Source organism: Lissotriton vulgaris, chromosome 1_1 (assembly GCF_964263255.1).
Source record: "Lissotriton vulgaris chromosome 1_1, aLisVul1.2, whole genome shotgun sequence".
NCBI classification, from domain to species: Eukaryota; Metazoa; Chordata; class Amphibia; order Caudata; family Salamandridae; genus Lissotriton; species Lissotriton vulgaris.
The window spans coordinates 843,701,421-843,709,007 of NC_141685.1; positions in this window are offsets into that span (position 1 = coordinate 843,701,421).

The window sequence follows — 7,587 nt, forward strand, 5'->3', positions numbered from 1 at the left end:
GTATTGTTTGTTCCTGGGCGGGTGTGAACAAGTGCATCTTGTAGGCTCCTGTCACGTTTGTACGAGAAAAGAGGTTTTTCCCATTTACGCCCATTGCTGGTCAGAATTCGCAACTGTTTGCCAATGCAACGACTAACAGCGTTGGAAATGTTGTTTTAAGTCGTCACACAGGTCAAGGGTGTCTCTGCTTGCTGATCTCTACTGTATTCTTCCAAAAGGGCCTCCCTATTTTGATTTTTAGCCCTTTTGCGGCTTTTGTTTAGAATTCTTTTTGGATAACCTCTTGTCAATAATTTGTTGGTGAGATCTACCGACTGCGTGTTAAAATCGGTCAGAGAACTACAGTTTCTGCGAATACGCAGATAGTGACCAAAAGGTAAATTCTCCCGCAAAGACCGCGGGTGAAAGCTCGAAAAATGTAGCAGATTGTTCTTGCTAGTTGGCTTGTAATAGGTTTTGGTAGTTAGATGGTTAGCTACCTTGGTTATTGTTACATCCAGGAAGACAATGGAACTTGGATGGTATTGGTGGGTGAATTTCAAGTGCGGGTCACATGTATTCACCCAATCAAAAAAAGCCAGGAGACTTTCCTCATTTCCCTTCCAGATTAAAAGAACGTCATCAATGTACCTCTGCCACAGGATAACATTGAGAGCGTAGGGATTGGTGGCAGCCAAAATGTGGCTCAGTTCAAAATTATACACATACAGACCTGCAATACTGGGGGCAAATGTGCTGCTCATCGAAGTTCCTGTCTTTTGCAGGTAGATGGTATCTTCAGATGGGAAGAAGTTACGTTTGAGGGCTAATGTAGCACACTCAATAATAAAGGTCCAGGAAGTCTTGTAATCCCAGGCAGCTTGTTCAAGGACATCCGCTAAAACTTTGATAGTCGCATCCTGCGGAATGCAGGTATATAAACTTTCAATGTCTAAAGAGACAAGGAAGCATGGCTCCTCCGGCAATTGAACGGTCAAGAGCATGGCTAGCAGGCTTTTGGTGTCCTTGATGTAAGTACTAGTTACCTGCACTAATGGTTTAAAGAAAAAATCAAAGTACTTTGAAAGAGGTTCCAAAAGGGAACCGATTCCCGAAACTATCGGTCTTCCCGGTGGAGGGAGACGGTTTTTATGAGTTTTTGGAAGGGTATAAAAGTACGGGATTTTTCCTTCAGAGATGGTTAAAAAGTCTGCCTCATGTTTACTGATGTAGCCATCCCGTTCTGCTGTCATAACTATTTCCAATATTTCATCCTTCTAAAAAGGGGAATGGTACTGATGGAGGATGGAGTAGTTGTTCCTATTGTCAAAGAGGCGTCTGCACTCTTGATCATAGGCGGGGGCATCCTGAATAACGATGCCACCCCCCTTATCTGCACTCTTGATGACAATTTAGTTGTTGTTATTTAATGATTGAATAGCTTTGAATTCACCAGCCGTCAAGTTTTTGAAAGGGGTAGGTTCAACCAAGGACTCAACTTCATGAAATACTGCTTGTTCAAAGGCAATAATGTCAGCAGGTATTAGATGAGACGGTGGTAAAAACGTAGATCTTTTCTTGAATTTGGTGTCACTGACTGTGGCCTTGCTTTCTGTTTGATTTTGGTGTTCAAAAAAGGTCTTTAGCCTAAGTTTTCTAAAGAACTCACTGAGTTCGCATTGCAGTTTGAAGCGGTCGAGGCGTGGCGTTGGTATGAATCCAAGACCTTTCTCCAAAACTGTAGTTTCATCAGGATTTAGAGAGATTTTTGAGAGGTTAGTGATCAGGGTTTGGCATTGCTGGGGCCCGCTCTCTGCTCTTGTGACTTGCTCCGTGTGTTGTCGCCCACTGAGTCGGTCGGTCCTCAGTGTACTTGATTCATTCCTCTCCTCCTGCCCCTGCGGCCAAACTCTAAAAAAGGTTGGGGGTACATATTTTGTCGGAAATATGGTGGTGGTGGTACAAAATGTGGGTTCCAACCTATTTTGAGTGGATTATGTGGTTGATTATACGGGTTGAATGGGAAACCATCGCTCCCTTGATGTTGATAGGGTTGATAGGTTGTTGGACAATCGGCAATTGAGCAACCACTTGTTGAGCAACGGGAGGGGGTAACGGAGGTGCATTAGCATTTTGGAAAAAGGCGGAGGGGAATTCAATATACAAGACATTAGGGAATCTTCTAATTCCTTATTTTTATCTGGAGAGGAAGTAGGCAGCATCGGATAGCATCTATCTATCGTCATGCGATGTTGTCTCTCTAATACCTCCTTCGCACCATCTACTTCGTTATTTTTAAACTGTTGGGCAGCCTGTAAAATCGACATGTCTTGTGCTTTCTTATCCTTTTTTGCTTGTTTAATTTCTTTCTGTTTGGCTTCTTTACGCCAAAGGCAAAAGGAGTCAAACATGGCCGGCCGGGCTTTTCTTCTAAACAGAATTGTTTCCAAATTATCTAAGCTAGCGGGGTCAAAACTACCATTCTGGGGCCATCTCAAAACTCCACTCTTTTTCGTGTATCGGACCCATGTCTCGTTAAAGGTAATGGGACCAATACCGTGTTTCGAATAAAGCTCATAAATGGGAGTTCCAACTGGAGGGATAGGACATGATTCCTCCAACTGGGAATCCCTCGTACAACCTAAACAACAAAATCTCTTAAACTTACTCAGCCCAGGCATCGTCACTTCTCTAGGCTAATCACAAACAACAAGGGGTATATATCAAGATGCCTGGAGAAGTGTGGCTCACTGGTTACAGGAGGCAGACCTGGAAGCAGAGGTCAGCCCGGGGCCAGGGTTCAATTCCCGGCTCGGCGGGGTCTTGAGTCCTAAAATGTCCATGGACTCGACAATTCTCGCTCCGGTGCCTACTCGATTCACGGGTTCACACTCTGCGACTCTGGGCAATAGGTTGCTTAATCTCCACAACGGCCCCTCGCGGCGGGATGCCTGTCTTTCACCTTGTGGATACCCTGCCGGGGTTCTCTCACAGGGAAATACCAGGACGGGTTCCCTAAGCAAGCTCTTAGAAACCGCTTGGTGATTTGCGCTATATAAATTCCTGTACATTTACATTTACATTTACAATGGAAACAGTACAAACATACTTACCCTTGGCTTCAGCTATTGCAATACCTGAATAAAACCCCCAAAACAAAACGAAACAAAGGTCTGTGGGAGCGACCCACCAAATACTTAACTAAGAATCGTTCTACACCAGTGAAGGTCCGTCTATCGTCTCGCTTTATCAAACATCATCAGAAGGGTCCAAGGCAGGGCGACAGTCAGGGCAGCAGTTGTCAGCAGCCGTCGGAGAGGAGTAGCCGTGCTGTCAAAGACCTTCGGTCCACTTCCGACATACAGGGGTCGATCACGTGGTGCGCTTCCTCCGGAATTTTCTTGTGGGGCTCCTCACGACCCTCGGGCTCAACCGCTACCGCTGAAGTCGCCCCACGTTGGGCGCCAGTTGGAGAACTGCTGCCTTAAGGCCTGGCGGCGCAGGGTATGCCTGAAATCCCCGGGATTCACCTGCGTTGTCAAACCAGAGACAGGGACTCTTCGTCTGGCGTAGAAGATGGTATTTATTAGCTGCAGCTAGTGTGTGGTCTTAGAAGTCGTCGGTACAACGAGGTTCAAAAGAGACTGCCACTTAACTCCATGGCGCACAGGTTTATATACGATACAATACAATGCAAAATGCAATCACACAAGAGCATGAGATATAGGCAAATGCTATAGACAATGCTTTAAGACCAAAGTAACTTGAGTTTCCCGGTTCTGTTTGTCACTCGACCCCTTAAGTAAATTACAAATGAATCCACACAATTCAATTTACAAGTAGAGAAAACACAGCTGCGTGTTGTAGAAGGACAGTCGTGAAACAGGAGAATGCATGAGACATGTAGCGAAGGACAGCAAATAAGATAACTTAAAGGAAACAATGGTGTGAACCAACAAATAGTCTGGACGGAAATTAATCAGCTCAGACAGGAATTAGTGTACTCGGCCAGACCCTGACACTCGTTAGTAAACATAGGCAAAGAAGCCACCTGACACGGAAAGGCAGAAACGACAAAAAGATCGCGTTCGACGAGCTGCCTGAGTGAGGACAACATAAAATGGCGGCGATCACAAAATGGAGGCTGAGCACGAACAAATTCGTAATTTACAGAACCTCACTGGTTCTTGTTAACCAGTGGGTGTGTGCTTTCGCTTGCACTGTGAAGAAGGATATGGACCCCCGGCATTGATTTGTGTTTCAGAAAACAGTCTTAATTCACCCGGAATGTCCTTGTACTGAGCCCAGCCAAATAATTCAGCAGTTCTTTTCTCTTCAGCCTGATGCAACAAGTCGTCTTCTTCCTTAGCGGGTGCTCGTGCAACTCTAACAGATCCTCTCCCGGAATGACCAGGGTTGGGGTGTATATGGCGACGAGGGAGTAAAGGTCATGCCATCCGGGGATGAGCTGAGTGTAAGCAGACTTGCCACACTGCCAGTAGGTATCCATCAGTGTGGAGGTGCCCAATTGCATGTTCAGAATGTGCAGCACTGTATCACAGTTAGTATTCGTTGCAAGTGGGATGGTTCCATTTCGCCTGAAACACAAGGAATACAGTGTAGGTTTCCATACAATTAAGGGTTGCCCCTTCCCTTATGACCATGTATATCTGTTCACCTCAGTGTCCCAGATTTCTTCACATGGGGCAGCTATGCTGTTATTTAACCTTCCCCTACGAGACTCATTTCCTTTCTATCATTGAGGTTGAATGCCCTACACTGGAACTCTATATCTGAGGTCCATTTGTTATTAAAAAAGCCCCGGAAATGCTAAGGGCCATCCTGAGATCACAGATAGAGGCATGAGCGAACGTGTTTGTGCATTGGAGTGGCGGTTTAGCTACCTCCAAGAATCTCTTTTCTGGAAAGTCTCTGGGTCAAACAATATCCTCCCCTATTGTGCCCCTCTGGTTATCCTTTCTAGCTCTGTTTGAATGTTGCTAGGCTTGATGAAAAGGTATAGTGCTATGGGATTGCTCCCACATCGGGTTAGGTTCACTACAACTTTATGGGGTCCTACTGTGTTGGGTTGTATCTTGGCCCTAATCCTACATACATATAGGTGGAGAAGGAATTTCTGCTATTCCAGGGACTACCTCTTCGGGCAAGTAAAACCTGTCCACGGCTACTGCATGCTGTATCTGCTAAAAACTGTAACATGACCTGGCTGTTGTCTGGGAGCCCACAGTGGTCATAACCTGATAACCCAAGTTGTGTAAGAGGGCACTATGTATTGCATGTGTAATGCTAGTGTTGTGTTTGGTGTAATTATGAGTGATGTGGGAGAGATCCCTACACATAGCTTTGGGGTAGACTCCAACAGACTAGGCAGCACTTTGATGGTGAATGGATGTGGAAACACCAATAGCAAACAGAGGGTACATAGAAGTACAATACATAACGTATGGAACATTACAGGTCTTGGGACTAGATTCAGGGGAGGTGTTGGTGATCCTCCGGCAAGTGGGAGTATCTTTAGTCAAAAACTTTGAGGAAAAAGTTCCCTGTATAGTTCATAGTCCTCAATTTGCACACTGTAGATCCTGATGGGGTGCAGAAGTGGCCACTGAAAAGGTAGTGCACTTAGACGTTTGATTACCACACTGCAGAATAAGAGCTATGTTTGTTTTCATAGTTTAAAAAAAGTGTGTTATTGCATGCACTTTAATTTTCCTTCGAGATTCCTGTGCTTTTTCTTTTGACTGGTGTGCCTTTCCCCCTTTCGTTTGTGCCATTTTTAGTGAGGCATGGAAGGTGGCCACAGTGGAGGTTTTGCAAAGTGCTTTATTGTTCATGGGAGGAATTTATTTCTAGGGGTTGTTGGGCCTTTTAATTTTTATGGGATGTTGGGCTGCCCACCTCTCCTTGCCTACCTGACAGCTACGTTGGTGCAACATTTTTACTGGGCGATCTCGTGAACATGGAGTGCCATCAATCTTAGCTAGGGTTCCATGGATGTTGCCAGACCCTCTTTCCAAGGTGTAAATGGGATGTGCTATAAATGTGGGTTTTTACCTACATGTGCCCAGGGCCATACATAAGAGTGGGTGGTGTCGCAAATGAATGCAGGGGGAATTGCAACATGCCCTGAGGTCATTTTGTACCCCTTTATAGTCCTGGCATGCAAAGTGACACTTCCAGTGCCGCCATGTGTGTTTACTATGCCCCTCTTCTCGAAACCTCCTATTGGGCTAGCTTTGGGCTTCCTTTTTTTATGTCTTTTGGGAACTACCCTAGAAATTGAATGATTTGGCTATCTTATTTTATGGAGGTGGTCTGAAATCTGCCCGGTGGCTACCATGTGTTTCTGATATTGCAGTGCTTAAGATTGGGCTTACTGTCTCCTTCAGATGGTGTGTGCAAGGCATGGAGTGTTCGCTGACTGCTATACCTGATAAGGGGATGAGCACGTTCTCAAGTTCTAATCTTGTGCGGAGCTGTGATGGATCTTTGCAACTCCGTGTTCCCCGTACTCACACCCCTCTCTCTCAGACCCTTCCTTTCCTGGGTAGTTGGGCCTGCGGTTCCCAACTGTGACCAGGGACCCTTTAACCGGACCCTTTAACCGGTAGCATGTTGATTTTGTTATTCTGGAGTGCCACAACCATGTGAGCAGGCTTTCACATGCTTGGAAAATGTTAAAGGAGAAGTTAGGAGAAAACATTGCTTCATGAAGAAACAAGAATATAAGGTCAAGGAGTCATCAAAATGTGTCCATGGAAGGTGATGGACAGGGATAGTTGGCTGTTTGGGCAGACCTCCCCTCATGACTGATTCGGTGTGATGCCTTGCAACTTGTCGGATTCTGTGCATTGGAGGTGAGGGGGTCTTCACTATCCCGAGTGTGCGAGAACATTGGCTAACGACACTGAAGGACAGATTTGTTTAGGAAATTAAATTAAAGGAGGCCTCCATTGCCTGGAGGCTGCTAGCTTTTGGGGGCTCAGTTGGAACCTCATGCCGTAAGGAGTTTTGGTCCCATGCTGGGTGTCTGAGAATGCAGTCCTTTCAATTTGGTTATTGAAACCTCTCCCAATTTACTTGTGGTTGTGGGGGTCTGGGTGCCTGCTTTTAAGGACTGGATGGGAGCCGTTTGCCCCCACCTCATCATACTGCCCTCCACCTGAGGTGTGGTCAGCCAGCCCCACCCTGGGTGATCAGCAGCAGAGTGGACTAGTGTAGGAAGCTGGCTCTGTATATACTATACCAAAATGAGGTGTAGTCTGCACAGATTCCAGTGGAACGCCAAATGTAGGCAGAAGTAAAAGTAGATTGCACCTTACTTTCTATTGGTGGTAGTGTGGGCGAGCAGTAAGGCTTTATCAAAGGGTAGTGTTAAGCGTTTGTTGTACACACTCAGGCAGCAAATGATGTCACACAATCAAAGACTGAACTCAGACCAATTTGTTTATATCAAAATTATGATTAGGTTATTTTATTCCTAGAACCAAGCCAAGCCTGGTGCAGGTAAGTGAAATAATAATTTACAAAATCTTATGCAATGTTTTACAGTTGAATGAAGGTTCAAATGCAGTTGGTTGAATTACA